We start from the raw sequence: 24,437 nt of genomic DNA, 5'->3' as shown, positions 1-24,437 counted from the left end.
ACTACAAATCCGCTCGCCTTTTGGATGCGGAAGGAAACCGGAGCACCCGGAGGAAACCCACGTGTTTACAGGGAGAACGTGCAAACTCCACACAGGCAGCATCCGCGATCAGGATCGAACCGGGGTCTATGGCGCTCTGAGGCAGCAGCTCTACCATCTGCCCCACTGTGCTGTACGGTGTACTGCAAGATCGAACAGTCGGGAGAGAAAAGCACTCGCAGAAAGGAAGAATGGCATTTATTTTAATTACGTCCGAATTTCTCTGGCAAAATCTTTGTTCCAGTAACTAAGAGAAGACGTTCTGAATCAAAATTTGTCTCTCTCTCAATTGGCCACAAAAGCTTCGCAGTTTACACGAATACTTCGATGGAGGACTACTTTGGTGGAAAACACAATCAATGCAAAAATGTTCACCAACGTGATTCAAGTGTACTTCATTAATGTATTTATTTAAATGTAAAGAGAACCCATCCACTTGAGTTCTCCTTTATGCAAACATCAATTTAGTGCAAGTGATGGGATGAGGCAAAGATGGGATTTAAACAAAACAATATTATTTGAACAATAATCAAACATTTATGAGAACCCCAACAAGGAGTAATCTGAAAATCATTATACAACAGCTGATTGGCAATGTGAAGCGAGTTGAAGTAGCGTGGAATTACAAAATTATAAGAATTAAATTGAAGCAGTTTATATATAAGCATGCACATTCTGAGTAATGTACACTCTAGACATCAATCTTTGTCTGTTGAATGATATGACCAATGATTTTAATTTTATAATTTATTCAAGTTTAGGAAAGGGGGGGGGGGCGGGTCGGCGCGGTGGTGTAGCGGTAAAATTGCTGCCTCACGGCACCAGAGACCCTGGTTCAATCCTGACCCCAGGTGCTGCCTGTATGGAGTTTGTACTTTCTCCCAGTGACCGCATGGGTTTTCTTTGGGTGTCCCAGTTACCTCCCACACTCCAAAGACGTACAGGTTTGTAGATTCACAAAAATGCTGGAGAAACTCAGCGGGTGCAGCAGCATCTATGGAGCGAAGGAGATAGGCAACGTTTCGGGCCGAAACCCTTCTTCAGACTCCTGAAGAAGCGTACCTTCCTTTTTGTGTACCTTCGATTTTCCAGCATCTGCAGTTCGTTCTTAAACAGGTTTGTAGGTTAATTGGCTTTGGTAAAAATTGTAAATTGTCCCTATAGTCGGATAGTGCTAGTGTTCGGGGGTCGCTGGTGGGCACGGATTCGGTGGGACGAAGGGCATGTTTCCACGCTGTACAGTTTAAACGAAACGATAAAGTTGCAAAGTATTCCTTGTCTTGTGAATTTACTCATAGTCCATTCCAGCTGTGATTTTCTATGCTTCCTCCTCAGCATGTTCTGCTACATCGTAGACTCTGGTGATCTGCCATGCGGCTTTACGAGGAAGTGTAGCGGCACCTAGTGATGGGGTGGAGAGGTCATAACCCTCATTATTGGTCGGTTCGGTCACGTGACCGCGGGGGTTCGTTGGCGGGCTTTTTGGGCGTGTCAGTCAGTCAGTGCTCTTCCCAGCCACAGGAGCTATTATTGTTAGTTCAGTTTTGTTTCATTTTCCTTGAAAATAAAAATCATTTTGCTTGACCTGTCTGGCCTCACTACAGAACCATAATTAAATTTTTGTGGTCCCATGGGGTAGATGCATTAAAGTTAATAGGGAAATGTAGGGTTGTAAGGCGTCAAGGCTGTGGCAGGTGCCATGCATATCTTTTAGCAAGCTTCTAGCCATTTTAATGAATGTCAAGCCTTTGGCCCAGGTAGGTATGGGTCTCATTGGGAGTTATAATTTGGTGCCTGCCTTAACTTCCCTTCGTACCCTCAGCACCAAACGGCAGCTTCAGCAGAGATATTGACCAGTATCCAGTATCTTGTAGATACAAAAAACAGCTGATGCTGGTTTTTGCACAAAAAGACACAAAGTGCTGGAGTAGCTCAGCTGGTCAGGTAGCACCTCTGGAGAACATTGATAGGTGACGTTTCAGGTCAGGATTGGAGTCTGAAGAAGTGGCCCTATCCATGTTCTCCAGTGACGCTGCCTGACCAGCTGAGTCCCTCCAGCACTTTGGGACCCTTGGACCAGTATCTCCAATGAAGCTGGCATAGTCTACTAAATATCCTAAGGGAGGTTGAGTCAGTGCATCAGAATCAGAAAAAGGTTTCAAAATAACAATATTTCAAATATTGAATGATTGGTGGTGGTTTAAAGGGAGCAGACAGGCTCTTAAGCCGATTCTAACCAGGATTTCCTCTCCTCTCATCTTCTGCGATTATGTTTGAAGCCTTTGCTTCCTCTATTCCCAATCGATGGGAAACCTGTTCCCGGTCTCACACAGCAGACTTCTACCAGCTTTACCAAGCCCCTCACACCTGCTGCAGGCAGTAGCTGGCTCTGGCCTTTATTAACGTGGTCTGGTAGTTATAATAGGAGTCAATCAGCAAGCACAAGAGGTCACTGGTTAGAAATGGAATTGATCAATGTGTCCTGTTATGTTAAGTACATACGCACTGACAAAACCCAGCAATGTCTTTGAAAATGTAGAGTTCCAAACAAATACATGAACAGCATTAAGGTGCATGGTGGCGCAGCGGTAGAGTTGCAGCCTTACAGCACCAGAATTACGTGCGTTCAATACAGACTATGTGCACTGTCTGTATGGAGTTTGTACGTTCTCCCTGTGACCACGTGGGTTTTCTCCTGGTGCTCCGGCTTCCTCCCACACTCCAAAGATGTACTGGTATGTAGGTCGATTGGCTTCTGTAAACATTTTAATTGTCCTTCATTGTGTAGGATGCTGTGGGGTGATCGTTAGTTGGCGAGGACTCGGTGGACCAAAGGGGCTGTTTCCACATTATATCACTAAAGTCTAATAGTCTAAAGCATTGATTAACCTGATTGTATTAATATCTTGACTCATTATTTCTAACACTATTTACATTGTATTAAACATTTACAAAGCAAAGTTAATCCCCCAAGAACAGCTAATAAGTTTAACAAAAAGAAACTGCAGTTACTAGTTAATACCAAAGATAGACACAAATGCTGGAGGAACACATTGGGTCAGGCAGCTTCTCTGGAGTACCAAGGATAGACACTCATAAGTTTAGTTTAGTTTAGTATTGTTACATATGCAGTGGTACAGTGAAAAACTTTTGTTTGCATGGTACACAGTTAAAGAAACGACCATAGGTGAGTACAGTCAAGCCGCCCGCAGTGCAGAGTTAAAGGATAAAGGATACGACATTTGGTGCAAAATATAACATTAACGTACACCATTCAGTCTTCTTCTTGTGTATGGTGTGCACAGTCTAATGTTGTAGGGCAAGGGTAGACATCCAGGCCATGGCAGCATCAATTACTGGGTGGATGGCTTTGATGCCACCAGGGAAAAGCCTCAGTCATTCACGATGTGTGGATTGGTGTGGTCTGGATGTCTGCAGTCCCCCACTAATGCAGGTGATGGGGCTGTTCTTGCATGGAGGGTGCGGATTCTGTTCAGGGTTCGCCATTGCTTGCGATGGAGGTCAAAACCCAGTGGTTTCACTGTGGGGTCAGAGATGACCTCTCCGTTGTGGGCGTTGGCATCTTCCCAAGCTCTGCGCCACTCAGTCTTGGAGTCAAAGTCTTCCAGGGATTTATCGGAAGACCAGAAGGGTTTGCGGGACTTCAGGCGCATGTTGCAACCTTCAGGCGCAGATTGCAACCTTCACGTGGTCCACCCTGTTTCGACTAATGCAATTAACCCGCCGTGCACAAACCATTCAGTGCAAGACTCAGCATAATTACTGGTAATCACACACACTGTATAACCTTCCTCATATTACATCCTTACATGTTTAAAACGCAAGGATGCCCATGCTGGGAAAAGCCCGACATTTTTCACACCTGGAATCAGCTTCAAGTACATGCAGCTAAATCAACATCAAGTGCAAGATGAAGTGTCTATGACATTGCCCACAATTCTGTACTTTAATCCCAGCCTCTCAAGATCTTGGTACCACACCCGTCTGCAATTTCGGTTTCCTACCAACCTCACATGTGGTTCCTGAGAGCAATTTCTAGTGCCGTGCCGTGCCAATTTGCCATGAATTGTAAATACCTCTGCACCTGCCAGCAACTGGGGAGCACTTGTCCGTCTTGTGGACAAACCCAACTGGAAATAGGATACTTTAATCCTGCTAAATCTCCGCCAGATTTGAACGGCTGCCGAACACATTATTCCAATGCAATTTCTACCAAATGCAGACATGAATGTCATTAGCATGTTAAAGAGGTTTATAAAAACGTGCAGAAATCTGTTGAAGATAGGACAATTACACACATTACCAACTTCTGTGTGTCAAAACCTCGATGTTCTCAAAATCCAGCTGTTCGGGCTGCAACTGTGTGTGTGTGTGTCGCAGGTGTGAACGCATGCTGCAGCGGCAGATGTGCATAAAACAACAACACTTATTTGCACGGACAGAAAAAAAAGAGTTGGCTGAGATTCAGCTGAATACAGAGGAACTTAATAACTGTTGCTATTAAATGAAATCGTTTCAAAATTATATCCAGATGAAGGAAAAATTGAATATTTGCAGCAATGACATTATTCTGCTGACCCAGCAATATATAAGCCTTAAAAATATATTTTCATAATAAATATTCTTACAGAGCTGAAAGGTGTGAATTTAAAACTTTTGCAGAACCTAAGCAGATCTTCAGTACCTACACATCCTCATTTCCATAAGATAAAAGTTATCTGATAGATTTCGTTCAATATCAAAGATTATAAGGCGTTAATTCAAATGTATTTTACTAATTCCTTTTGGGGATTTGTTCCAGTATATTTTTATAAATCTTATCCTTCTTTGGATTAGTTAGGTTGTTCTCAGACCCCTCCACGCCTTGTAGGTCAGGCTCTGTCTCATTCACAGTCCAACAGGTGGAGAGCTCAATTGACTGAGATCTTCTTGTGGATTTACTCTTGACGACCACACTCACTTGCCTGAGCAGCCCATGCCAAAGCCTTCAGTACGATCACTACAGGGAGCAGTTTGAAGTGCAGCATGCTCCACATCTGTTGCTGTCCAGATTGCTCAAAAGCCATTCAGCTATCTTCAACTAATAATTTAATTAAGCCATGTAAAAGCCATAGGAGCTGACAGTGCAGTCCGCAATGGTAACAGTGAGGCATTGATACGAGTTCCCAAGCATGTTTAACAATGCAGCCACACTCCTTAACCTGGACACGAGAGATGGGATAAATTCATTCTGAGGATCTAAGGATACAGATGCTGTTTATGAATCAGTGGATGAAACATAGAAACATGGAAAAGACATGCAGTAGGAGGCCATTTTGTCCTTCGAGCCTGCACCGCCATTCATTGTGATCATGGCTGATCATCCACAATCAGTAACCCGTGCCTGCCTTCTCCCCATATCACTTGATTCCGCAAGAGCTCTATCCAACTCTCTTTTAAATTCATCCAGTGAACTGGCCTCTACTGCCTTCTGTTGCAAAGAATTCCACAATTTCACAACTCTCTGGGTGAAAACGTTTTTTTCTCATCTCAGTTTTAAATGGCCTCCCTTTTATTCTTAGACTGTGGCCCCTGGTTCTGGACTTCTCCATCATTGGGAACATTTTTCCTGCATCTAGCTTGTACAGTCCTTTATATAATTTTATACGTTTCTATAAGTATACTCTCATCGTTCTAAATTCCAGTGAATACAAACCCAGTCTTTCCAAACTTTCCTCATATGACAGTCCCGCCATCCTGGGGATTAAACTCGTGAACCTACGCTGCGCTGCCTCAATAGCAAGGATGTCATTCCTCAAATTAAGAGACCAAAACTACTCCAGATGTGGTCTCACCAGGGCCCTCTACAACTGCAGAAGGACCTATACTCAAATCTTCTCGTTATCAAAGGATGGACTCGGTTTTTACACCATCTCAGTTTAGTTGATTGTCACGTGTACTGAGGTACAGTGAAAAGCTACTGCATCAATCAAGGATTGCAAATGGAAACTGCATAGGTACTAGAGTTTTAGTTTTAGTTTTAGAGATGCAGCACAGAAACAGGCCCTTCGACCCACCGACTCCACGCCGACAACCGATTCCCCCACCTTATCGCTATCCTACACACACATTTAAAATGTTACCAAGCCAATTAACCAACGAGCCTGTATGTCTTTGGAATGCAGGAGGAAACTGGATATCCCGGTGAAAACCCACACGGTCACAGGGAGAAGGTACTACCCCCAAACTGACAGCACCCAAAGTCAGAATCGAACCTGGGTCTCTGACGTTGTGAGGCAGCAACTCTACCACTGCACCACCATGAGTGAAAACAAATTGCAAGGTTCTGAGGAAGCAGATGAGGAATGGTGCTAATTGAATTGATTTCCAATGATCTGGTGTGGACTTGATGGACCAAATAATCTCTGTGCTGTAAAAAATGGCATAATTCAATTCAAGTTCCGTGCATTTTGTAATTTGTCTTTGGATTTTGGTCTCATCTTGGTTTAACAAAAAAAGGCATGGCATTTTTATATGCTTTGTTAAAATCGCAGGCACATCTGAAATGTGTCTGAATGTTGAAAAGTGCGCAGTGTTTAAACTTCGAATTGCAAGTGGTGATACAAGCTGTAATATAGGTTAATGGCATCTGGAGCACAGTTTGTTCAAACCTAAATATAGTTCCGTGCCTGTGAAAAGGTTAATTGTAACACACACAGGCAGCTGTTTCTCTTTCTCATTCTTCATTCGCCCCTCCTTTTCTCTCTCCTTCCCCTTCTCCTGCGATCGTAGTATCAAATTGTCCTGGAAACAATAACACAAAGGTTCTGTCCAAAAATGTTCCTTTTAATACAATCCAATCGGGGTAAAGGGAGCTGAGTGCCTGAAAACATGGAACCACCTGGTTTTAATTGGGGGGTGGGGAAGGTAAATTTAGAAGTAAAATAAAGGGAAATAAAAGATAACAGCAGTACCGCACAAAACAGTACAGCATTATTTTTTTATTGGTCGGCAAAATGTTTTTCAGAATCATCAGCTTTAGCGAGTGCCTTTCATAACTAAAGTTAATGTTTAGTACAAAAGATAGACACAAAATGCTGGAGTAACTCCGCGGGTCGGGGAGCATCTCTGGATAGAAGGAGTAGGTGACGTTTTGAGTCGAGACCCTTCTTCAGACTCATTTAGTACGGTGAACTGAAAGTTATTGAGCTGCTTCTGGTTGCAGGCAGAATATTTTAGACTGCAGCAAAGGCCCTTCTACCAGCTGCCACAGTAACTGAGTGCTGGGAGAAGAAAAAGTGTGTTTCTAATGATTGACACTATGTTGTTAGCATTTCCATTTAAAATGTCATTCATTGTGTTTTTAGTTTAGTTTAGTTTAGTTTGGAGATACAGCGTGGAAACAGGCCCTTCGGCCCAGCGAACCACACACATTAACACCATCCCGGTGAGTCTGAAGAAAGGTTTCGGCCCGAAACGTCGCCTATTTCCTTCGCTCCATAGATGCTGCTGCACCCGCTGAGTTCCTCCAGCAATTTTGTGTACCTTCATCACCATCCTACACTGACTAGGGACAATTTACATTGATACCAAGCTAATGAACCTACACACCTGTACATCTTCAGAGTGCGGGGGAAAACCAAAGATCTCGGAGAAAACCCATGTGGGAGAAGGTACAAACTCCATACAGACAAGCAACCTTAGTCGGGATCGAACCCGGGTCTCTGGCCCTGTAAGGCAGCAACTCTACCGCTGTGCCATTGTGTATTTTGAAATACTTATAAATACTTACAATACTTATAAATTCCACTATGTGAAAGAATAAGGTGTAAAAGGGGATGCTGACTAGCTTATCCGCCATAACTTCCTGGGATAACTTATCAAGAGACAGGGTTCTGTCTTTTTTGCAGTTAAAGTACACAGTACGTTGACTGATCCATTGAAAGATACAGCCCGCCCGAGACCACGTTGATCATCGATGATCAGTTCACACCAGTTCTATGTTATTTAATTTTCGCATCTACTCCCTGCACACGCTGGGAAATTTACAGAGGCCCAATTTAACCTACAAACCCGCACATCTTTGGGATGTGGGAGGAAACCGGAGCACCCGGAGCAAAACCCACGTGGTCACTTGGGAGAGAGTGAAAACTCCACACAAACAGCACCCGAGGTCAGGATTGAACCTGGGTCTCTGTTGCTATCAGGCTCTTGGTTCTTGGTTTCTTGGTCCTCCAAAATATTCCAAATGGAATTTAAACTGGAGGTGGTGGAGGGAGGACTTAAGCCAGAAAGGGTTATTGGGAAGAAAGAGCTACTTTAAATTTAGTTGCATCTGGTTGGGTAACTATAGTTGGGTGGAGATTATTCCATGCTTTAATTGTGCGGGGGAAGAACAAATTGCTGTATACATCTGTCTTTGTAGCTGGGATCACAAATTGGATTGAATGCCCTCGTCTGCTCCTAATTGGTTTGGGTTTGGTGTAGGTCTTGTAGTCTATGTCGAGCTGACCATTTAACATTTTGTAAAAACAGGTCAAACGGTGAGCTTCACGTCTGTCTTGGAGAGGGTTCCACCCCAGAGAATTCAGAAGTTTGGTGACACTCGCTTCTCTCTCATCTTCTTCGAGTCCGTTGCAATCTCAGATGTCGTTCTGCCAGTATCTGGCGCAGGTCACAGCTGGTCGGGTCGGTTCAGCCAGGTCCTGGGGGCTGCACTGGGGGGCGTCGTCACACTCCAGTAGGTGGGACATTGTCTGTACTGCTCCACAGCTGCATGTGTCTTCTGCCTGGTAGTTCCATGCTTTCATAAGTGCTTTGCACCTCCCCTGCTCCACTCGTAATCTGTTGAGGGTCTTCCAAGGTTGGCCATGGGAGGTCGTTGCCCGCTGGCGAAGCATTCAGTCAGAGTGATTCCTCTCTCCATCCAGTCGTGGGCTCGTGTGTTGAGCTGGTTCCATTCATCTTTCCAGATGTTGGTCCTTGCTGTTTCTTTGGTTGTCTGGAGAGGTGGGACTGTCTGCAAGAAACTGGCTCTGGATTTCAGTCGGGGTGGAGGTGCTGTGTGTCCGTGCAGGGGGTGCCTGGTATCGATCTCCTGTGCTTAATTTAGTTGCATCTGGTTGGGTAACTATAGTTGGGTGGAGATTATTCCATGCTTTAATTGTGCGGGGGAAGAACAAATTGCTGTATACATCTGTCTTTGTAGCTGGGATCACAAATTGGATTGAATGCCCTCGTCTGCTCCTAATTGGTTTGGGTTTGGTGTAGGTCTTGTAGTCTATGTCGAGCTGACCATTTAACATTTTGTAAAAACAGGTCAAACGGTGAGCTTCACGTCTGTCTTGGAGAGGGTTCCACCCCAGAGAATTCAGAAGTTTGGTGACACTCGCTTCTCTCTCATAGGTGTTAGTAACAAATCGAGCTGCCTGTCTTTGGACACGTTCGATGGAAGAAATGTTTTTATTTGTGTATGGGTCCCATGCTGCAACTGCGTAGTCCAAATGAGGTCTAACGAGGGTGAAGTATAGCTTCTCCTTGACAGAAGTTGAACAATTATGAAAGTTGCGCCTCAGAAAATTTAGGACACCTGTTGCTTTCACCGTTGCATGATGAGTCTGACCATTCCAACGCAGATCATTGTGGCTCAACCAGCTGTGCCACAGTGCCACCCACAGTGCTGCTCAAAAATCGATAATTAGTTATCGATATATCATATTGGCTCCCCTTTATTAAATCAAATGTCTCCAAGTGCTGCACATTTTTCATTATTATTTTTTTTTTAATCTTTTGGATTTTTCCTGTATTTTTAAGTTTAATTGAGCATCCAAGGCAAAGGCCATCAGTCAACCAAGTGATCCTAGAATATCCAACGCCACTCACTAACTTGTTACTAGGAGGAGGATATTTGACTAAAGCCTTCTCTGCTTTACATTCTTTCAGAAACCGGTAGAACAGCCTCGGCTGAGATCTGAATGATGAAACGGGGCTGACACGTGTAGAAAGGAACTGCAGGTGCAGGTTTATACCGAAGATAGACACAAAATGCTGGAGTAACTGAATGGGTCAAGCAGCATCTCTGGAGATGAGGAAGGGTTCTATCCCGAAGCGTCACCTATTCCATTTCTCCAGAGATGCTGCATGACCCGCAGAGCCACTCCAGCACTTTGTGTCTAAAAGGGCTCCTATATCTCTTTTCTCACATTAAGAACGTCATGTTTCGGTATATTTTTTTTAAATGGGTAACAATTCAACATGGTTCTCTGAGGCAAATCTCACGACTATTTGGTGACAAAGTGGTTCCACTGTGGCTTTTCCTAGTCAGTGGAGAAAATCCAATGGAATAATAAAACTGTAATAATAAAAATAGTGACACTTTCTACAACAAAACTGATTTGTTTTAATGACCCTGCACTACATTGCGGCTGAGTGTTAAAGCCAGTGGATAAACTATTTACGTTAAGTTGAGCGTAGGAAATATCTGAAAATATCCCAAGACTTCACCAAAGATGCAAAGGAGAATGCCGAGCCAAAGAAAGTGCGATGAGAGCAAATCAAAGTGGTTTTTATGACAAGCATGGCCTGTCGCCTCATTGAATATTGCCTTTTTTGTGGTTAAAAAAACCCCTAAATGTTATAGTCTGTGTCATTACCGTGAGTGCTTTTAAATCAGATAATTATTCTGGCTCCTTTCAAACGCAACAAAAAGCAACATTTAGTGTTTGCATATGAATTGTTCCGTAGTTTGTTAATGTGGTCCAGTATCGCACTTTGTGGTTACATATTATTTGATTGCAAAAATAAAACTTGTCATCAAGCATTCACTTGTTATAAAGCTTCCAGTGGCGGAAAATAAAGATCATTTCCCTCAAATTGTAACATAACTAAACCGCAGTGATGCACCATTTAACTGGAACTATACAGCACTCTTCATTTTTACTTAGTTGTGTTTCAAGTGCAGTGATCCTGATATTTAAATTTGCAGAGACCATTCATACCTGGATGATGACTGAAGACTTTACCACAGCATGCACGTGTTACACTGTAATAAGAGCTGTCCGCCTTGTTGTAGCAGTCAAGTAGTTTAGTTTGGTTTAGAGATACAGCATGGAAACAGGCCCTTCGGCCCACCGAGTCCGCACTGACCAATGATCATCCCGTAGTCTAGCACTACCCTATATGCGATTTACGATTTTACCAAAGCCAATTACCCTACAAACCTGTACGTCTTTATCGTGTGGGAGGAAACCAGAGCTTCCGATCAAAACCCATGGGGAGAACATACAAACTTCATGGAGACAGGACCCGTGGTCAGGATCGAACTGGGTCCCCGGTGCTGTAAGGCAGCAACTCTACCGCTGCGCCACCGTGCTGCTGATGAAAATGAGGACTTAATGGGTTTTTCAAGGCCCACTAATTTGCTACATTTGGTTATGATTGAGTGCAGATTGTGGCATACAGCAACCTAAACAATGGTCATCAAGTCAGAGACTTGTGCCATGGAAACATGTTCTGAGCCACATTAAAGCCATGCTAAACATCAACCATTCATTTACACTACTCTTACATTAGACAATAGACAATAGACAATAGGTGCAGGAGTAGGCCATTCGGCCCTTCGAGCCAGCACCACCATTCAATGTGATCATGGCTGATCATCTTCAATCAGTACCCGTTCCTGCCTTCTCCCCATATCCCCTGACTCCGCTATCTATAAGAGCCCTATCTAGCTCTCTCTTGAAAATATCCAGAGAACTGGCCTCCACCACCCTCTGAGGCAGAGAATTCCACACTCACAACTCTCTGTGTGAAAAAATGTTTCCTCATCTCCATTCTAAATGGCTTACCGCTTTTTCTTAAACTGTGGACCCTGGTTCTGGACTCCCCCAACATCAGGAACATGTTTCCTGCCTCTAGCGTGTCCAAACCCTTAATAATCTTATACGTTTCAATAAGATCCCCTCTCATCCTTCTAAACTCAAGAGTATGCACGCCCCACGCTAATCACATTTATTGTCTTCTTCCCACATTGTCATCATCTGCAGTGTTATATCTTTGCACTAAATGTTGCACCATTTATCATTTATCAGGGAACTGTGAATGGCTTGATTGTATGTGTGCATTAGGGTTAGCTATACGTGAAACCTGGAGAAGGGTCTCGACCTGAAACGTCACCCATTCCTTCCCTAGGAAGTGAAGAAAGCATTTGGTATGTTAGCATTCATAGAAAAAGGATTTGAGTATAAGAGCAGGGAGGTTCTACTGCAGTTGTACAGGGTCTTGGTGAGACCACACCTGGAGTATTGCGTACAGTTTTGGTCTCCTAATCTGAGGAAAGACATTCTTGCCATAGAGGGAGTGCAGAGAAGGTTCACCAGACTGATTCCTGGGATGGCAGGACTTTCATATGAAGAAAGACTGGATAGACTCGGCTTGTACTCGCTAGAATTTAGAAGATTGAGGGGGGATCTTATAGAAACGTACAACATTCTTAAGGGGTTGGACAGGCTAGATGCAGGAAGATTATTCCCGATGTTGGGGAAGTCCAGAACTAGGGATCACAGTTTAAGGATAAGAGGGAAATCTTTTAGGACCGAGATGAGGAAAACATTTTCCACACAGAGAGTGGTGAATCTGTGGAATTCTCTGCCACAGAAGGTAGTTGAGGCCAGTTCATTGGCTATATTTAAGAGGGAGTTAGATGTGGCCCTTGTGGCTAAAGGGATCAGGGGGTATGGAGAGAAGGCAGGGATGGGATACTGAGTTGGATGATCAGCCATGATCATATCGAATGGCGGTGCAGGCTCGAAGGGCCGAATGGCCTACTCCTGCACCTATTTTCTATGTTTCTATGTTTCTATGTTTCCATAGATGCTGCCTGTCCCGCTGGGTTACTCCAGCATTGTGTGTCTATCTTCGGTTTAAACCAGCATCTGCAGTTCCATCCTACACATGAAAGCCATGAATATTCTTACCTCACACAGATATTGTCGTTTCACTATCAACCCCGCCGCAGTGAAAACGGCTCTTCAACCTAAAGAGGGTTGTTTCTGCAGCAACTGGACTGTGAGTCAGTTGTCGAGGACATCATCAGAGAGTGCCTCTCCAATAAAATGCGGCACTCACAGAACAAAGTAAGCACCTCAAAGAGAGGGAGCTTTTATCACAAAGTGTTTGTCAAGCATGTTGTGTGTGGGGGGAGAGGTGGCTGAGGAGCCATGTGTCACAGGCGGGTGAGGCATAAAGCGATGGAATGATGTGTCCCGACAAAATCTATGTCATTGTGGCGCATATTTGTAAACAAAACTGGGAAACACTACATTAACATAACACCTCTTTAAGCATTACATTAGTGGAAACTCTTAAAACAAAAACTGTACTGATCTCTATTATAATAAAACCCATTTTGTTGGGGACAAAAACATCGAATGAACACACTGTCGACTGTGGGCTGTGCACCACTTGAAATATTCATAAAGTTGAAAATGATTATACGTTACCAAAGTATTATTCTATCATAGAATCATAGTCATACAGCATGAAAACAGGGCCTTAAGCCTAACTTGTCCATGCCGACCAAGATGACCAATCTACGCTAGTCCTGTTTAGCCCATATCCCTCCAAACCTTTCTTATCCATGTACCTGTCCAAATGTCTATCACCTGAGGAAAATTAGTATTGTGTTTGACCAAAGAATACAGACAGCACACATTTCGTGCTTCTCGCCTTATCTCACATCTTTTGTCTTATTTTCATCACTAGCCTTTGCCAAACAAATCTCTCACACCTACTTGTTGTTTGTAGGTTTATTGGCCTCTAGAAAATGGCACCTCGTGGGTAGAGAGTGGATGAGAAAGTGGGATGACACAGAATCAGTGTGAATGGGTGATCAATGGATGGCATGGGATGAAGGGCCTGTGTCCATGCTGCATCTATGAATATAAACACACCTAATCAAGTTCAAAGTTAAGATGCTGTAGTTAGTTTGTTTAGTTTATTGACACATACACCGAGGTACAGTGAAAAGCCTTTGTTGCGTGCTATCCAGTTAGTGGTAAGGCAACACAGGACCATAATCGAGCCATCCACAGTGTGGAGATACATGACTAGGGAACAATGTTTAGTGCAAAGCAAAGCCAGCAAAGCCCAATCAAAGGCAGTCCGAGGGTCACCAATGAGGTCGATAATAGTTCAGGACTGCTCTATAGCTGTGGTAGGATGATTCGGTTGCCTGACAACAATCAGGAAGAAACTGTCCCTGAATCTGTCCCTGAAATCACGTATAAGTATAGATATCACGCTGCAAACCACAGCAGAATCACACTGCTGTCTAACACAGCACTCTTCTGTACCACGAGCCAACCTCCAGAGAAACAGCAGCAGAAGTGAGTGTCTATTACGTGGGTGGCCCTATAAATGGTGCACGGAAAAAACGTTTCTGTGCGAGTTACCTGCAACGTGTGTGGTGGGAAAATATGACATGATCCCTCCAGGTAACCCTCTAGCCCAGTGTCGGCAAAGAACAACGTCACTCTGTGCACGTGTGTCGGATGCCTGACGTGTGTTGATGCACTCTGCCACAGCGATATCTGGTCAACTTTCCAAATTACAAGAATTTTAGTTTAGTTTAGAGATACAGCACGGAAACAGGCCCTTCATCCCACCGAGTCTGTGCTGACCAACGATCCCTGCACACTGACACTATCCTGCACATACTAGGGGCAATTTACAATTTTGCCACGCGAATTAGCCTACAACACTGTATGCCTTTGGAACATGGGCGGAAACCAGAGCACCCGGAGAAAACCCATGCAGATCACGGGGAGAACGTGGAAACTCAAACAGACCGCACCCATAGTCAGGATCAAACCTGGTTCTCTGGCGCAGTAAGGCAGCAACTCTACCGCTGCGCCACCGTGCCAGTACTTTCACAGATTGGTCTGTAGGTTGCACTGAGTGGTCTAATTTCTTAGCAAAGGCATATTGTTACAGCGTTGAGGCAGTGTTGAGCCATTGAGTCCCCATGTGTTGCATTATACTTCATGAAAGTTATTGCATCCACATTCTAGTGGAATAATATTGGTATTGATGAAATACTCACTTACCTCTCCCTCGTGTCCGGCCATCTTCCATATCACGTCTTTCCGGTCAGTCATTGACGGTTGACGGTCGGTGGTTGAAGAATTGGCTACTTCTGTCAGTCACTGTGGTACAGTTTCTGTCGTTAGCATTGCCCAGGATGTGCCATGTGGAGGCTTCTGCTTGCATCCCAATATTCACCATGATAAATTACATGTAGCTGGCCTGCATATTATGCTGCTTTGATCTAGTTTACATGCAGAATTATTTTCTTCAATTATGATTTGGAGTGCACTATGTGGTTCATTGTTTAATTGTGCTTTATAGTCATATGTGCACTGTAAGTTAAATTATTTTTGCATTGATCACACGTGCACGAGCCGCCATATTTTGGCGCCATTTCCAAAATGTCCACAATCTGATGTACAGGAGCGGCTCCCGATCCAGGCGAGCCCCAGGCTGCTGCTGGGCCTTCTCCGTCGCCCTCGCCAACTGACCACCTCTGTGTCCTGGGGTCGCCTCCTGCAGCCGACCTTGAAGGCGCTGGAGGTAAATCCTTGGTCCCTTACCTACCGGCCCACTCCTCGCGACTGACGTCACCAGCGGCTCCCTTCTCCTCAACTCTCCGGTCTTCGGCTCGGCGGCTTCCGAGCTTCCCCCACGGGCACCGGCCCACCGGGCCTTCTTCATCCGGCCACCAGGTTCGATAAACCAAAAAAGGCGCAAAGTGCCTGAAGTAACTCAGTGGGTCAGGCAGGATCTCTGGAGAACACAGATAGGTGGCGTTTCGGGTCGGGACGCTTCTTCGGACACGATTCATTCCAACAGACACTGTAAATGGCTTGACTGAAATCATGTATTGTCTTTCCGCTGACTGGATAGCACACAACAAAAGCTTTTCACTGTACCTCGATACATGTGGCAAGAAACTACTGACCAAGTGCATTTGCACATAATATTGGGCCATTAGGGAACTAAAATCCCACCTAAATCCGAGAGTTATAATGTTAACTGTCGACCTTGAACTAAAAAAAATAAGGCACTTCTGAACAGTGTTTAAAGCTGGAATTTTCCTGACCAATGTGCTTCACCATATTTGATCATCAAGAGAGTTATCTTCAACAATATACACCACAACCTTGGATTATTAGTTGAAGAAGTTGCTGAAATGTATAAACGTTTCATTTGTACATGGCTACAGTTTGGGTTTAAGTATGCAAACTATCTTCACAGGTGCAGAGCGGGCACTGAACTGGCCATTCTTGTCAGTGCTTCTTCGTTGAATAACTTTTCATTCAATAACATGATTATACTGTGACTTAGTTATCTACTCCAACAATGGAATGCAAAAGCTTAAACCAACATACTAGTTCCAATGCATTTACATAAATTGGCATTCAAATTTTATTTTGGCTCTTGATTCAAAATGATTAATTGTGTATGAACCAACATTTCATTTAACATTAACTGATCATTGTAAGATCCATACAAATAGAGGGGAAAAAAGGGTCATTTGCTAGATCACTTGGTGGTAAAGTATTAGTGGAGGATATTTGAACCGTTGAGAATGGAAATGCTGGCTTCTGATGAATAAAATGGTTCCATTTCTTAAAGGATGTTCTGCAGAATTGATCTTAAATCAGCTGGAATAAATTCTCATTGATTTGTTTTCTCCTTGCAAAATAATCATGTATGAATCATAAGATCACTGCAACATGAAGGGAGACTATGTAACCCATCAGACCCTGTTGACTTTTAGCGGCAACACGGTGTCGCAGCAGTAGAGCTATTGCCTTACAGCGCCAGAGACACGGGTTCCATCCTGACTATGGGTGCTGTCTGTACGGAGTTTGTACGTTCTCCCCGTGACCTGCGTGGCTTTTCTATGAGATCATCGGTTTCCTCCCACACTCCAAAGACGTACAAGTTTTTCGGCTAATTGGCTTTGGTAAAAGTTGCAATTTGTCCCTAGTGCATGTAGGATAGTGTTAGTGTGCGGGGATGGCTGGTTGGTGCGGAATGAATGGGCCAAAGAGCCTGTTTCCATGCTGCTTTTCTTAACTAAATTAAACTAAAAGCAAAACCAGTTAATCCCAATCCTTGCCTCTTTCCCTGTCGCCCTGCATTTACCTTGTCTCTTTAAATACTTGTCCAATTTCTATTTGAAAGTGGTGATAACATTTTATTCATCACCTATTCAGGCCGTGCATTCCAAACTATAGCCACTCCCAGTATGTGAAGAAAAATTCATGTTTGTTTTGGTTTCTTGCCAGTCACCTTGAATGTGTGCCCTCTGGTTCTCGCCACTGGGAACATTTGCCCAGATTCTTTGTGTTCTTGGATAGTTCCATCAAATCTATTGCTTCCTACTTTTAATTGGAAGATTTATCCTTTTTCTCTTCACCGAGGATTCAAGATCTGGTTCTCCCTCTTCTACCACCCAACGAATTTGCTAAATGTCTTCAAGGTTGCTTGCCAATTCACATCCTCGCCTTTTGAACCATCAGGGTGAAATGCTTGTGCTAAAATGTTGGCATGGTGATGCTGCGGTAGAGTTGCTGTCTTACAGTGCCAGAGACCCGGGTTCGATCCTGACTATGAATGCTGTCCGTATGGAGTTTGTACGTTCTCCCTATGATCTGTGTGGGTTTTCTCCGGGTGCTCTGGTTTCATCCCACACTCCAAAGACATACAGGTTTTTCGGCTAATTGGCTTTGGTAAAATTAGTAATTTGTCTCTAGTGCGTGTAGGATAGTGTTAGTGTGTGGGGATCGCTGGTTGGCGCGGACTTGGTGAACCAAAGGGCTTGTTACCGCGCTGTATCTCTAAACTAAACTAAACAAAACAATGGAAAATAAAGTTGTCTTACTTGTTTCCATGTCCCAATCAAGAAGCCCTGATGATGAGAGCAAACAAACATTTTCAACATCTCAGGAGACTTGAAAAGTAGCTCCAATCCCCATGGAGGAATATTTCACCAAATTGAACACTTAAAACAATCAGAGTCTCAGATCAGGGCCTGGACAAAGTTAGAGTTCAAAGCCTATCCAGATTCTGGTTCAGTTAAATATGGAAATGTAATTCTGAAGTTCAGCTTCAAGCAAAACATTAATTCACATCACTAAGTTCTATCAAAATATCATTAAAGACATTGAAATCATATAGAATAATATGGGATTACAAATCTTGAGATTATTAATAAATGCTAAAAATAGTACATTTATAATGCTGCTAGCAAATTGTGATAAATAACTTCTTTAAAATTCAACTTTCATCAGACTGATGGGTCAATAACTGAAGGCAGAAAATGGAATTTATTTGTAATATAATTAGTTTAATGTTTCCTTTTCTTATTGTTGTCAAGACAAAAGCAGTTCTCTTCTAAATTAGATTTTAGAGATATCTTCGGAGTGTTTAGAGAATTCAATAGTTTTTGGGTGATTTACTGTTGTTTTCCACAATGCAAAACTAAATATGCAAAGATGAACAATTATGAAGAAATGATATTTAGAACCAAATCATTGAATCAAATGCTTCCTCGGGCAAACAACTTTGCTCCAAAGAGTTTCAAATAGCATTCATATTGATCTAGATCATAATAGTAAGATTAAACGAGAACTTACCAGTTTGAAGTTTGATCTGTATTTTATGAGGAGTTACGATGAGGGTATTACGTGAAGAACCCGCTCGGTGCGCAGGCGCGGCATACTTCCAAGCAGCGGTGTGGAATCACAGATAGACACAGTTATTTTGAAGTAAACATAGTAAAGATAAGGAGACATCAATTTATTAGTTTTATCCATATAATGTGGGTGGGAGCGGAGGGCACGTAATACCCTCATCGTAACTCCTCATAAAATACAGATCAAACTTCAAACTGGTAAGTTCTCTTTAAATCTTACTATTTTACTTCGGAGTCACGTGAGTGACTACGTGAAGATTTCAAAGCTCTGTGATTTCAAACCGTGTAACAGTTTCATTTCACTCACTGCCGAAGTTCTTGAGGGAGGAAGTGTTATCGTAATGAACCAATGAGTCTATTTGTAGAAAAACACAATGGTATTTTTAAACAATAACAACTAAGAATTAAGTTGCTCCCCTGGGCTTAAATTAAATATTTGCAGTTCGTAAATCTTTACTGCAAATAAACCAGGTTTTGCCAACGGCTTATTATAAAATTTCTGAACGGTCTTTTCCCTTCCCACCATCCTGCTGTAGCCAGGATGTGGTCTATAGGCATGTCCATTCTTTAGCCGTCGACATGGATGCTGCCCTGGTGGAATAAAATTTGTACATGTTAGTGTTTATCCCAGCAGTTTCTAGCACCTGCTTGAGCCATCTCGCAATGGTTTGGCTCGTACCCCACCATAAGGTTTTTGTGACTGACCCACAAGGCTTTTCATCTCCCTCGAATATTCTGGTTGTGTCTATGTAGGATAGTAGGTGGGTCATGGCACATAACCGTGGTTCTGGTGGGTAAGCCACGACTGGATTAGGTGTTCCTGGTCTGCTCTGTTTGACCAGTCGCTGGATAACGACAGATCTGGTCTGGAGCTGTGATCATGTTGTCCAGTCGCAATAGGTGTAGTGACTGGACCCTCTGAGCGGATACAAGTGCCATCAACATGAGCGTCTTTAGTGTAGCTTGCTCGAGGCATCTGGCTGGTGGCCATTCCCTGAGATATGTCAGGACCACACTGATATCTCAAATAATATGGGTATACCTGGGCTTAGGGCTTGATATTGTAAATGCCCTTCATCAGTTTTACCACCAGTGGATGGGATCCCATCGCCTGTTGTCCTGGCGCTGATTTGAGATAAGCAGAAAGAGCACTCTGCGCTGTGTTGATGGCACTGTAGCTGATCCCTACATCGTGGTGTAGATGGCCAGGAACTCCAGTATGTTGGTGGCTGTAGCTGTTGCGTATGTTGTCCCTGTTTCCTGGCAGTACTTCTCCCTTTTTTGATGCTGGTTAAGTACTGCCTCTTGGTGGATGTTCGAAGGGATGCCGACATGGTGGTGATGGTTTGTTTGGACAATCCCAGTTCCAGGTAAGGTCTGTTCAAACTTGCAACCCAGGCGTTTAATTTTCTCATGGCATGGGTGTTTAGCTTACCTGGTAGGTAAGTAGCTGATAGCCAAATATGTCTTTCGACACACCATTGCCAAATCATGTTGACCAATTTGTCGCATGATAATGATTTTATGCCACCCATATGGTTAATATAAGCCATCACCGTAGTATTTATCAATTTGTAACCGAACATGCAAGTGTTGCATATTAGATACATATGCTTTTAAACCATAAAAGGCGCCCAACCTCTAGATAGTTAATGCCCAATGTAAGTAGTAATGATGAATCTAGGTTAGTCCATCTACCACTTGTGCTGGATATGGAGTTAGTCGCTCCCCAGCCTTGAGCACTGGCATCTGTTTGAATAACTAAAGTAGGGTTAGTGATAAAGATAGGGCTGAAACTATGCCAAATGTTTTCTGCCCACCACTGTAGCTCTGATATTGCTTCAGTGGGTAAGTTCATGACACGATCATAGTGACCTGTATGTCGTTTTATTGCCTGTACCTTTGCTCTCTGTACATTTTTTGATAGTACAAAGGTCCGAATTGTGTAGCGGAAATGCTGCTACCATTTCCTCAATTACTCTTGCTACTTGTCGAATAGTTGGTCGCTCGTTGACCATTAATTTGTTGCATGATTGTGCTAATTCAACCATTTTTGCCTTTGGCAAGGTAACAGTCATATGGACTGAGTTAATTGTGAAGCCCAGGTAGTCCATGATAGTGGATGGCTTCAACTTAGATTTATCTGGATGTAGGACGAACCCCAGAGTTTCGAGGAGCTGTTTTGTAGCTGATACTGCTGCCACAGCCAATTCCATCGTTTTCCCTACTATCAGAATATCCTCCAGATATGCCATGACAATATGTTTTTGTTTTCTTAGTATTGCCATGGCTGGACTTCCGGTGGCGCTATGGAGTAGGAGAGACTCGCGCCAGCTAGCTCCGTGAAAAATCCGAAAAAACGGGAGGAAAAGACAGCTCCTACCTGCAGAACCCGGGACCGATTGTTTTGAACTAAGCCCGTGACGTCATCAGGCGCGCGACACCGGCAGTATGTCGACTCAACATACTCCCCCCCACAAGGCAAAAAACGGCAAGACTAAAGAGGTAGGCCCAACTGAAGTCTCGGCCTCAGGTTTAACAGCATCCCGAGAAGACATCTCAAAGAAGAAGAAAAAGACTGAGATGGAAGAATTAAAAACGTTCCTTAAGGAGGAACTTAAAAATCTTAGACAGGACTTTAAAGAGGATCTAGCATCTTTTAAAAAAGAAATGAAAGACCAAATTAAAGAAGAAGTTACAGAGATGGTACACGAAGTCCTTGAAGACTGGAAATTAGATATGGAAAGAGATATGACCCAAAATGTTGAAGAAGTAAATGAAAAACTGAATAAGATGGAATCCAGATTTGATTCTAAACTTGAACCTATTCTCCTGACATTAGACCAACACTACAAGATTGTAAAAGAACTTGAGGAACTTGCTGAGACAAGCACCGCAACTACAAAAAAACTCATCACTGAGAACCAACGCCTATCAAAGTTATTGTATCAAATAACTGAAAAATGTACAGACTTGGAGGGACGACAGAGGCGTCAGAATTTAAGAATCGTGGGCATCCAGGAAGGCAGAGAGAGGACTCGTGACCCCCGTGAATTTGCTGCAGAAGTACTGAAAACAATTTTGAACCTGGATCAGGCGCCATTACTTGCCCGAGCGCACAGAGTGGGTCGCCCAAAGGTGGGCGACCGACCAAGAATAATGATAGTAAAGGTCCAATATGACCATGTATTGGATGACATGATGAGGAAAATTGGTAAAAGCAGAAATCTTGTATATGAAGGAGACAAGATTAGCGTATTCAGAGATTACCCCGTGGAAGTTGCTAAGAAAAGAGCGTTGTTCACAGAAACAAGAAGAATACTGAAGAACATAAAGAATCTGAGATATGGACTGTTATACCCCGCAACACTGAGAGTCAGTTACGAGAAGAAGGAATACTTCTTCATCAAGCACACGGAAGCATTTGAATTTGCCAAGAACGTCGAGGACAAGATCGAAGATTGAAAAATATTCAACTCTTAACACCTATCTCGCAGAGAAGATATGGAACTCTAAACTTTAAACTATTATATTTAAGAGTTGCCTAAAATTCGCAATAAGAATTGGGTATATTTCCTACAACGGATATATATAAAACTAACATTCTAGTACTAACCTCTAACCTCTAACAACTATTAATAATCAAGAATATTAACTAACACTAACTAATGATAACAAGATTATTTAGATTATTTAAGAATTAATTAAAAGTATGAAATATAAGTAAAGTATGATTCAGGTATTTTATAATGAGAAATGTCTGATGGCCCTTGCCCTGATGTTTTCGTTTTTGATTATTCTTTGATAAATGTTTAGATTATACAAAACTAATATCTCAATTTGAGACTATTAATTATACCATTAATGGAATATAATCAATATTTCTTTCCCCCCCACAAATTGTATGCATCGAATTGGAAACTTTCCTTTTAAGGAAAGCACGGAGCTAGTATTTTTATAAACCAAAAGCTACGGAAGTCCATAGATGCTTAGCCACATTAGGGTGGCTATCACTAACTGCACTAATTGTAGTTGTAGTTGCTTTTTTTTCTTACTTTCCACACTTTACTAACCCTATTAGCTATCACCTTTTTTATCTTATATCACATTATATTTTGTATATGGAATGGAATTGCATATTTTATTTAAGGAGATACGTTCGGATGGAAAACAGACGTGACCTAAAATTCATCTACCTGAAGTTCAAGTATAAGGTAGGGCTGAGTGTGCTGAATCATCTGCTCTACCACTTAATCACAAGATGCAAGACATGAATATAAAAATTGGGGGTGAGGGAATTAAATTCTGTAGTTGGAATGTTAAGGGAATTAATGAACCTATCAAGAGAGGCAAAGTGTTAGCACATTTAAAATCATTGAAAACAGATATAATATTTCTCCAGGAGACACATCTTAAAAAGGAAGCACAACATAGACTGAAAGCAAAATGGATTGCTAAAGCGTACCATTCTTCATTCTCACATAAATCAAGAGGTGTGGCAATATTAATTCGTAAAGGTATACCCTTTAAACATATATCAACGATAGAAGACATTGAAGGCAGATATATTATAATAATAGGGGAGTTATACTTAAAAAAGGTGACTCTCCTCAATGTGTATGGACCAAATTTTGATAGCCCTCTGTTTTTTAAGAGAATTCTTAACAATATCCCGGAAGGTACACAACAAAACTTAATAATTGGTGGAGATTTAAATTGTACATTGGATGCTTGTTTGGACAGATCATCAACTCAAAGAAAACTAAAATCTCGATCAAGTGAATTTTTAAATTCATACATTAATACCACTAATATTAAGGACGTCTGGAGAATTGAAAATCCATCGGGCCGAGAATATTCATTTTACTCACCAGTACATAAAACTTACTCAAGGATAGACTATTTTTTGGTAGATTCAAAACTTATCCCATTCACCTATAACTCACAATATCACAACATCATAATCTCAGACCATGCCCCATTAACATTTATGATCAAAGTAAACGGAATGGCAGAGACACAGTCACAATGGAGATTTAATCCCCAAATCTTAAAAGATAAGTCATGTAATGAATATCTAGTAAAACAGATTAAAATGTTTTTTGAGGCTAACGATAGCCCTGAAATCTCTGCCTCGCTTCTTTGGGAAACATTTAAAGCATTTGTACGAGGAGCATTAATTTCTTCCCAATCATTTTTTAATAAAGAGAATAGGGCCAAACAAAAGAAACTGGAAATGGAAATAAAGCAATTAGACACAGAAAATGCAGCAGCACCATCCACGATAAAACACAATAAAATTGCAGTATTGAAATATAAATTAAACAAGATTTATTCAGACCAAGTTATAAAACTTTATCAACATACAAAACAATTAAATTTTGAATTTGGTGACAAACCACAAAAACTATTAGCGCGTCAACTTCGCAAATTGGACGGGGAAAAAACAATATACAAAATTAGAACAGATAAGGGAGAAACATTAACATTGCCTAAAGATATTAATGATAGATTTCTACAATACTACCAAAAATTGTATTCATCTAAAATAACAGAACAATCAACGGGAATGGAAACATTTATACAGAATTGTAAGTTTACGGGTCTAGATCAGAAAGAGAGAGAATTGCTAGGGGCT

This window comes from Amblyraja radiata, chromosome 18, assembly GCF_010909765.2.
Source record: "Amblyraja radiata isolate CabotCenter1 chromosome 18, sAmbRad1.1.pri, whole genome shotgun sequence".
Taxonomy (NCBI): Eukaryota; Metazoa; Chordata; class Chondrichthyes; order Rajiformes; family Rajidae; genus Amblyraja; species Amblyraja radiata.
This window is presented reverse-complemented; position numbering follows the sequence as displayed.